The sequence below is a fragment of the Elaeis guineensis genome, chromosome 2, assembly GCF_000442705.2.
Source record: "Elaeis guineensis isolate ETL-2024a chromosome 2, EG11, whole genome shotgun sequence".
NCBI lineage: Eukaryota > Viridiplantae > Streptophyta > Magnoliopsida > Arecales > Arecaceae > Elaeis > Elaeis guineensis.
In genome coordinates, this window is record NC_025994.2 from 53,652,917 (window position 1) to 53,663,124 (window position 10,208).

The window sequence follows — 10,208 nt, forward strand, 5'->3', positions numbered from 1 at the left end:
CTGATCGAGATACATAATGTTAAAATATTAGGTTTGATATATTTTTATGCCCACAGCTCATCTAAGATGTTGTTTGATTGAAAGATTGATTTACATAGGCACTTGCCACTGAAGGGTATTTTGGTAATTTTTTATCAAAATTTTAAATCTTTTGGATAGTCATGACACATTACTAAATGTCAATCTTGACTTATGAATTTATCAAAATTAAAAAAATTTAATTCTTGAGTCAATTTGAAAGAGTCCAAGTTGATTGGGACTCTTCGGGTGATCTAATCTCATCGGATTTGGGTTATATCGAAAGTCTTGGTCCACTGCTGGCTAGATTTGGAACCCAATGGATCACACACTTTAAGATTTAATCTTGGTCTAATTTAATTAGAGTTTAATATAAATTTTATGGGTTAAATTGATATGCTAGCACATTATATTAACCCAAATTTTCAAATTGGTTTAGATCAAATTGTTTGAGCTAACCTAGACCAGTTGCCTTTGATCTAATGGGATTGGGTCAATTTAAATTGGATCTTTATTCAACTTGAAAGAGTTTCAAGTGGAGAAAAAGTCCTCTGTGCCCACTAGAACCCATGCACAAAAATAAATGCCGCCCCCCTTATTTTGGCATGTGAAGTAAAGAGTCCTTAAAGAAGGCTCTTAACTAACACACTGATGCGTAGTCGTTGATAGCACCAAAAATAACTCTACTCACTACGTAGGTAGGATAAGTCGAGATCGTATCCTCAAGATCTTAGGCTAAGTTGAGATTGCAAAATAAAAAAAAGAAGTATTATTTTTGATTTAGAAAATAAATTATCTTAAAATTGATGTAATTAGGAAATAAAGAGCTCAGGAGTTTTGAATTAATTTTGCACTAGCAGAGTTGTATCTCTTTTTTAATTAAATAGATGTGATTAATCTTTAAAAAAATATCTATCTTTCCTCGGTACGCCCCGTACCCGTAGATCATGGTGCATCTTCGAAAAGTACTAGGTAAACAACTCTTCTTTCCTCGACACGCCCCGTACCCGTAGATCACGGTGCATCTTCAGAAAATAAAAGTTGTTCCTAATATTAATCTAACAAGAAAGCATAAATAAAAGCATATGAAAGGAAGTAAATAAAGAACTCATGATGATTTAAATAAAAAGCATAATCTTTATTGCATATAAAGAAATACAGAAAGTTTAGAACAATAAACTATCTCTGTGTCGTTACAAAATTTCTTCTCCACTCTCGAGACTGCTAGTCTAGCTGCTCATGAAGTAGTTCCTTTCTATTCCTCTATGCAAGGCTCTAGAAAAATTTCTGGGCTCCCCCTCTAATGGGAGTACAAAAGTCTTTTTATAGGTGTTAGGAGGGAGGAGTTTTACATGATTTTTCGATGTGGGACTAAAAAAAATGCTAAAGACTAAAAGATGGATGGATGAGATGGAAAGATCACAAATAAATAAAGAAAATACAAATCTTTCCTCTCAAAGTATTTCTAAATATTAATTTTTTTCCTTTAAGAAGTATCTGTTCGTCCGCCAGCAAAACTCCCGCGAACCCGCCTGCCGCACGCCCGCTCGCCGCGCTCGCGCCCACGCCTGCACGCCCGCACCCGCACGATGCCGCACCTGTGCCCGTGCTAGCCCCACGTCCGTCCCACGTCCGCATTCACCCGTGCGCTCACGCGCTCACACGCGCACCCAGGAACACTACCACATGAAACATTCTTTTTGTATTCCAAAAAGAAATTTTGTTTCTTCACAATGACGTCTATATCCTTTTGGATTCCTTGCATAGTATCTTCATTTTCTATAATACCGTATGCATCCTTCTTTTATTTTAATTTTATTTTAAGTCCAAATTTTTTCAAACTTGAGTCTTTTTGATCTATGAATCGAACTCTTTGTATTGGCGATCATCTTTCCTGTAAAACATAAAAGAAGCATCAAATTCTTAATAAATAAAATAAATTAAATATAATTTTTTGCTTTAAATGACTTAAATTAAGTATTTATCACACCCTCCAACTTGAATTTTGCTCGTCCTCGAGTAAAATAGATATATCAGCATTGTGTACCGACTCGGTCTTGAATCAAAAATTAGGTTAGGCATCCCAAAAGGTAGATGATACCTGGTCAGACCATTAAAGAGATATTTCATTGGATTATCAATTTGACCCAATTAGTGGCTGAGTATTAACTAAAGAAATTTTAAGAGCTTTTTTTTCACCAACTCCCCACTTTACTCTTTAAATCCTCTAACTTAATGGGAAAGAGGTTTATTATCTTCTTGCAATTTAGTCCCCTTATATTATTATTATTATTATTATTTTAACATTGCCTATCTTTTTACGCGAACCACAATGCTTACTTAGGCGAAAGGGCCTGGTTACTCAATAAGAAACCAATGTTGTTATTTTTTTTTTTAAGTAAATTTTAAGGAGAATTTTTGCATACCTCGACCTTTCCACCCAATTTTTTATGAAGCAGATTCTTTATTGAGATCAGTAAGAAGAGGGTTGTAGAATCACTCCTAAAATTTGGTCTAGTCTAAACCCTATCATTCATTGAGTTTTCTTAATAATTTATTCCTCAGTATCTCTAAAATTATCTTGACCATTAATCATTCATTGTTTAGGATGCCTAATTGACTCTTAATCAAAATAAAATTTGGATACACAAAACTAATTATTTCTGACCATACTCGAGGATTTGATTAATTTCCTCCCCCCCAACTTAATCTACATTATCCTCAATGGAGTAGGAAAGCAAAGAAAATAAAAGGAGAGAGTGCACCTGGGATAATTTTGCTTCGAAAGTTGAAGATAGCTTCATTGATTAATAGGCTCTTGTTCTAAATTCCTGCAGCTGCGGTAAAGTAAAAAAATATGAAATCATTGGGTTGCCTCCCAACAAGCACTAAGTTTTACGTCTTCAGTCAGACTGAATTGAGTATTATGACGGTATTGGATCCACTAAATCAATAGATTTATTAATTCTCCATCACTAATTTCATCTATGTAAGGTTTTAATCACTGACCATTCACTTTAAAGGTGTTCTCCTGTTTAGAATTTTTGAGTTCTATAGCTCCATCAGGAAATACCTGAGTTACAATGAAAGGTCCGTCCCAACGTGAGCGAAGTTTTTCAGGAAACAGATGCAACCTAGAATTGAAGAGCCAAACTTTTTGATTGGGCTCGAACATTTTTCGTGCAATGAATTTATCATGGTATGCTTTAGTTCGAGCCTTATAAATTTTGATACTCTCATACGCTTCATTGCGTAGCTCTTCAAGTTCATTTAATTGGAGTCTCTTATTGGAACCTGCATTTTTCATATTAAAGTTAAATTGCCGTATGGCCCAAAATGCACGATGTTCCAATTCCACCGGCAGATGACAAGCTTTTTTGAATACAAGTCGATAAGGAGACATTCCTATGGGTGTTTTAAAAGCAGTACGGTAAGCCCATAATGCATCGTCTAAGCGAAGAGACCAATCCTTTCTATCGGGCCTAACCATCTTTTCTAGGATATGTTTAATCTCCCTATTTGACACCTCTACCTGACCATTAGTTTGGGGGTGATATGGTGTGGCCACTTTGTGTGAAATATTATATTTTTTATAAGTGCTTCAAAATGTTTATTCATAAAATGAGTCCCCCATCACTAATGATCACCCTTGGGAAGCCAAATCGACTAATGATGTTTCGTTGGATAAAACTAGTTACAATTTTATTATATTAGTCCGTGTAGCTATTGCCTCCACCTATTTTGATACGTAATCAACTGCCACCAGAATATATTCGAATCCAAATGAGGCTAGAAAAGGTCCTATGAAATCAATCCCCCAAACATCGAAGATTTTTACTACTAAAATGGGGGTCAGCGGCATCATATCCTTCTTGGATAAATTTCCTATTTGCTGACATCACAGACAACTCGGCCAAATTCATGTGCATCCTTGAAAAGCATTGGCCAATAAAACCCACTCTGCAGTACTTTTGCTGCAGTTTTTCTTCCACTAAAATGTCCCCCACATGCCGAAGAATGGCAAAAAGTGAGAATGCTTTGGAATTCACTCTCGGGGACACAACGATGAATAACTTGATCAGGACAGTATTTGAATAGTTTAGGTTCTTCCCAGAAATAATGTTTAATTTGCGAGAAAAATCGATCCTTTTCTTGTTTTGTCCAGTGAGAAGGTACTTGTCCTGTTGACAAGTAATTGACAATATGGACAAACCATGGAGGACGGCTAGAGGAGATTGCGAAAAGTTGTTCGTCAAGAAATTTTTCTTTGACCTCATCTATGCCTATCATGTGTTCAACTAAGATCCTGGAGATGTGATCAGCTACCACATTCTCAGAACCCTTCTTATCTCGGATTTTTAGATCAAATTCTTGTAAAAGAAGGATCCATCTAATCAAACGCGGTTTAGTATCTTTCTTTGAGAGGAGATGTTTCAGAGCCGCATGATCAGAGTAAACTAGAACCTTAGACCCTAACAGATATGAGCAAAATTTTTCAAGAGCAAACACTACTGCTAGTAGCTCTTTTTCTGTTGTAGTGTAGTTTAATTGGGCATCGAAAAGAGTCTTGCTAGCATAATAGATCACATGTGGCTCCTTCTTGATTTTTTGGCTTAAGATGGCACCTATTGCAAAGTCAGAGGCATCACACATAATCTCAAATGGAATGGACTAGTCAGGGGGTTTTATTATAGGTGCTATTGTCAGGGCTGTTCGTAATGTGTTAAATGCTTTCAAACAATCTTCGTCAAAGACAAATGGTGTATCCTTGGCCAACAGATTACACAAGGGTCTTGAAATCTTGCTAAAGTCTTTGATGAAGCATCTATAAAATCCGGCATGACCTAAGAAGGATCGTATTTGTCGAACCGAAGTAGGGGGTGGTAATTTTGAAATGACCTCAACTTTGGCTTTATCTACCTTGATTTCTCTTTCAGAAATAATATGTCCTAATACAATTCCTTTCCGCACCATGAAATGGTTCTTTTCCCAACTTAGGACAAGATTTGTCTCCATACACCGTTTAAGAACTTTGGAAAGATTATGGAGACAATCCTCAAAGGTGGTTCCAAACACAGAAAAATCATCCATAAAAACTTCAAGACATTTGTCCACCATATCCGAAAAAATGGTCAGTATGCACCGTTGAAATGTAGTGGATGCATTGCAAAGTCCGAATGGCATACGCCGAAAAGCGAAGGTGCCATAGGGACAGGTGAAGGTAGTCTTTTTTTGATCATCCAAAAATACAGATACTTGATTGTACCCTGAATAACCATCAAGAAAATAATAGAAACTTTGTCCTGCTAACTGTTCTAGGATTTGGTCGATGAAGGGCAATGAAAAATAGTCCTTCCTAGTAACGGCATTCAGTTTTCTATAATCTATGCATACTCGCCATCCAGATGATATGCGAGTGGGAAGCAGTTCACCTTCTTCGTTCTCAACCACAGTAATACCAGATTTCTTAGGTACTACTTGAGTGGGACTGACCCATTTACTATTGGATATGGGGTAGATGATTCCAACATCTAACCACTTTACCACCTCTTTCTTTACTACTTCACGCATGTTTGGGTTCAATCTCCTCTACATATCTCGATGGGGTTTAGCATGTTCCTCAAAATGAATATGGTGCATGCAAATGGAGGGGTCAATTCCTTTTAAATCGACAATGGACCAACCGATAGCCTCTTTGTGTTCCTTCAGAATACCAACCAATTGTGCTTCCTGATTAGGGGTCAAGTCTGATGCAATGATTGTCGGGAGGGTGTCATTGAGTCCTAGAAATACATACTTGAGCGTAGCAGGAAGGGGTTTCAATTCTAACGTAGGTGGTGATTCTAAAGATGGGACTATTGGTGTACTGGTTAATATGGGCAATGGCTCATACTTGATTGTCCATGGAGGAGTGATTTTATCGTGTGGTGTATCCAACAAGATGTTAACTTCTTTCATATATTCCTTAAAGTCACACACTCCAAAGTGAGCCAAGCAAGTATCTAAGGGGTCTGGTGCTAGAATTGTGGGTGTTGCATCTTCTATAATATCTTCTAGTGTATCTACTTCGAAGCAACTATCTATTGATGGTCCTTGGGAAGCACCAAACACATTCAGTCTTAGTTTTTTATTCTCAAACGATACGTCCATGACTCCTGTCCTACAATTAATGCATGCATTTGCCGTAGCTAGGAAGGGTCATCCTAAAATAATGGGAATTTGTCTGGGGTTGCTACTTAGTTCCATGTCGAGAACCAAAAAATCAACTGAAAAGTAAAACTCATCTACCTTGATCAAGACATCCTCAAGCATTCCATGTGGTTCCTTAATTGATCTGTCGGCTAATTGCAGTGTGACGATGTGGGTTTCAGTTCTCCGAATCCAAAAAGTTCATACACCGAACTAGGTAAAAGATTCACACTTGCCCCTAAATCCAGAAGACCTTTTTCAATGTGATAATCTCCTATAACACAGAAAATGATGGGGGCTCCTGGGTCCTTAAGCTTTGGAGGAGTGGCATGCTGGAAAACAGAACTAGCCTGTTCAGTGAGGTGTACTTTCTTTGGGATTTGTGATCTAGATTTACATTTTTGGATGCACAAATCCTTCAAAAATTTGGCATAAGCAGGGACCTGTTTGATTGCGTCTAGAAGGGGAAGATTAATTTGGACTTGCTTAAACAATTCCAACATCTCATCGAGTTTTCCTCCCTTCTTATCTGCAGGAATAGGGGCTTTCAGGGCATCCAGAAATGGGGCTTTAGGCAAGTAAGATGATTCCGGTGCAGTTGGTTCCTTCTCTATTTTCAGGTCCTCCTTGTTCTTGGGTGATTTGGCTTTGGTTAGAGGTTTAGGGTCGGTCTCATTGGTTGTACTAGTGTGTTCAATGACCTTCCCACTTCTCAGAGTCATGATTGATTTGGCATGTTCAAAAAAAACTTCTGGGGTATTAGAGCTCTCAATCACAAATTGCCCTCTTGGGTTGCTCTCGGGTTGGCTAGGTAATTTTTCTCCTTCCCTCCTACTAAATGCAGTCGCTAGTTGACCTATTTGGGTCTCTAGCTTAGCAATGGATTGTGTGTGAGAGTTAAGGGTCTGAGTGTTGACTTCTAATCATTCTAGTGCTTTCAGAACTTTTTTCTCAAAAGCTGAGCTGTGACCAGTAGTAGACAGTTGAGGAACATTTTGAAATTGATGGTATGGTCCATGCCCATATGTTGGGTCTTGATATTGAGGTCGAGGTGTGGTAGGACCAACCACTGGTTGTGGTCTCCAAAAAAAATTTGGATGGTTTCTCCAGCCGGGGTTATAAGTGTTCGAATATGGATCATTTCCTGGTCTGCGAGCTTGTTGGACTTGAGCTTGTTGAACCTGCTCATGCACAAACTCAGAAAATTGAGGTGTGGCTGGGCATTCACTAACAAAATGGTTCGGACTTGCACACAATGCACTAACTTCTTGGATTGGGTTAGGTGGAATCGAGGATTGTCCAGTATTTAGAAGACGATCTAATTTTTGGGATAGTTCATCTACCTTATGATGGATATCTATGGCATTTCCTACTTCATATATTCCACCTCTCTTTGGGTTTATCATGGGTTTATCTCTAATAGAGGCAGACATATGATGTAATAAATTTTCACTTAAAATTTCAAACAGTTGCCATGCCTCATCCTCACTTTTCAGTATGAATGTCCCACCGCATGATGCATCGACCATTTGTCGATGTCTTTCAGAGAGCCTATCATAAAAATATTGGATTAACTACCACTTGGGTACAGCATGGTGGGGATATTTTCTAATAAGGTCCTTTAATCTTTCCCATGTTTCATGAAATATTTCTCCATCTAATTGGAAAACATTAGTTATGGCTTTCCTTATTTGATTAGTTTTTCCTATAAAAAAATATTTCTTGAGAAACTCTCCTTGCAGCTGGTCCCAGGTTGATATAGTCATGGAATCCAAAGTATGTAGTCAGTATTTGGCTTTGTCCTTAAGTGAGAAAGGGAATAATTTTAACCTAAGAGTATCATCGGAGAAGTTGTGAATTTTGACAGTTGAGCATATCTCAAGAAATTCTTCAAGATGTTTATAAGGGTCCTCATTACTAAGTCCATAAAATGAAGGTAACATTTGGATTATACTAGACTTAATTTCATATTGAGTGGCCTCCACAGGGGGCACTTGAATACAAAGAGTGTAGGTATATGTGGAAGGAGTAAAGTACTCCTTCAATTGCTTGGGTGGATCATTCTCCTAATTTCGGTCCATATTTTTACGTCTGTTGGCTCTAAAGGTTCTTTCTATTTCTGGATCAAAAGGTTGGATTTCTAGTCGTAACGATCTACGGCCAAGCATACACCTTACAATTATACTGTAGAGCAAACACAAAAAATTTTTCTTTTTATAATATATATATATTTATAATAAAGTGAGAAAAGAATGAAGAAAATCTAAAGAGAAGAACCTAAGAATCTTAAATCTATGAAAAGAAAGAAATTAGTTAATGTTTAGATGTTAATTGCAATCAACTTAAACAAGCATAGACTCTCTATCCTAAGGTTAACTTAGATCTAGATAGCTCCTAACTTCCAAGACCGCCTTTGAGCACTCCAAGCTCAAGACTGAATAACTGATTCGGCCAGGTAAGCGTAAGATGTGGGAGGTTCCCTGCTCGTTGCTTTCCTTAGACACCAACTGAGTTGGCCAGGTCGGTCAACAGAACCAATTGAAAATCACTTTCTTTAATCACTTGCCTTAGACACTGAGCAATTAACCAATCCACACTCGGTTCAACTCTAGAGCTTTCTTATCCTATTGAGCTCAAAATTTCTAGGGCTGACGTCTAGTTGATTTTAGATTAAGGTCTAGGTTATGCAAATGCAAGGGAGTGATTTGTGGGCCAAGGAAGGGTGATCAAATCCCCACCTTATCTTAGTTAATGGGTTGCACCCTTAAAGTTAATTATGGAGATGAGATGCAAAGAAACAAGGTGTCCAATCAAGTTAGAAATTTTTATATTTGGGGTTACGCTATTTTAGTTAAGTGTTATGAAATGTCAGTGGCTTTTTTTTTTATTTTTTTTCAACCGTGCCAAGGTCTCCGGCAACGGTGCCAAAATTTGGTGCATAGTCATTGATAGTACCAAAAATAACTCTACTCACTACGTAGGTAGGATAAGTCGAGATCGTATCCTCAGAGACCTTGGGCTAAATTGAGATTGCAAAATAAAAAAAAGAAGCGTTGTTTTTGATTTAAAAAATAAATTATCTTAAAATTGATATAATTAGAAAATAAAGAGCTCAGGAGTTTTGAATTAATTTTGTACTAGTAGAGTTGTATCTCTTTTTTAATTAAATAGATACGATTAATCTTAAGAAAAATACCTATCTTTCCTCGGCACGCCCCATACCCGTAGATCACAGTGCGTCTTTGGAAAGTACTAGGTAAACAACTCTTCTTTCCTCGGCACGCCCCATACCCGTAGATCACGGCGCATCTCCAGAAAGTAAAAGTTGTTCCTAATATTAATCTAACAAGAAAGCATAAATAAAAGCATATGAAAGGGAGCAAATAAAGAACTCATGATGATTTAAATAAAAAATATAATCTTTATTGCATATAAAGAAATACAGGAAAGTTTAGAACAATAAACCATCTCTGTATCGTTACAAAATTTCTTCTCCACTCCCGAGACTGCTAGCCTAGCTGCTCATGAAGTAGTCCCTTTCTATTCCTCTATGCAAGGCTCTAGAAGAATTTCTGGGCTCCCCCTCCAATGGGAGTACAAAAGTCTTTTTATAGGTGTTAGGAGGGAGGAGTTTTACATGATTTTCTGATGTGGAACTAAAAAAAATGCTAAAGACTAAAAGATGGATGGATGAGATGGAAAGATCACAAATAAATAAAGAAAATACAAATCTTTCCTCTCAAAGTATTTCTAAATATTAATTTTTTTTCCTTTAATAAGTATCTGTTCGTCCGCTAGCAAAAACTCCCCGCGAACCCGCCTACCGCGCGCCCGCTCGCCACGCTCACGCCCACGCCTGCACGCCCGCACCCGCGCGATGCCGCGCTTGTGCCCGGGCTCGTCCCGCGTTCGTGTTCACCCGCGCGCTCACGCGCTCACACGCACGCCCAGGAACACTACCACGTGAAACATTCTTTTTGTATTCCAAAAAGAAATTTTTG

The 10,208-nt window shown here is 37.8% G+C and overlaps 1 non-coding gene across 1 annotated transcript; it reads left to right on the plus strand.

Annotated features, from left to right (window-relative positions):
• The first annotated feature begins 7,795 nt into the window (after window positions 1-7,795).
• Window positions 7,796-7,901, plus strand: LOC140855965 (small nucleolar RNA R71). Its single transcript, XR_012139407.1, has one exon. It is a non-coding gene; the product is annotated as a small nucleolar RNA R71 (small nucleolar RNA).
• Window positions 7,902-10,208: the final 2,307 nt, after the last annotated feature.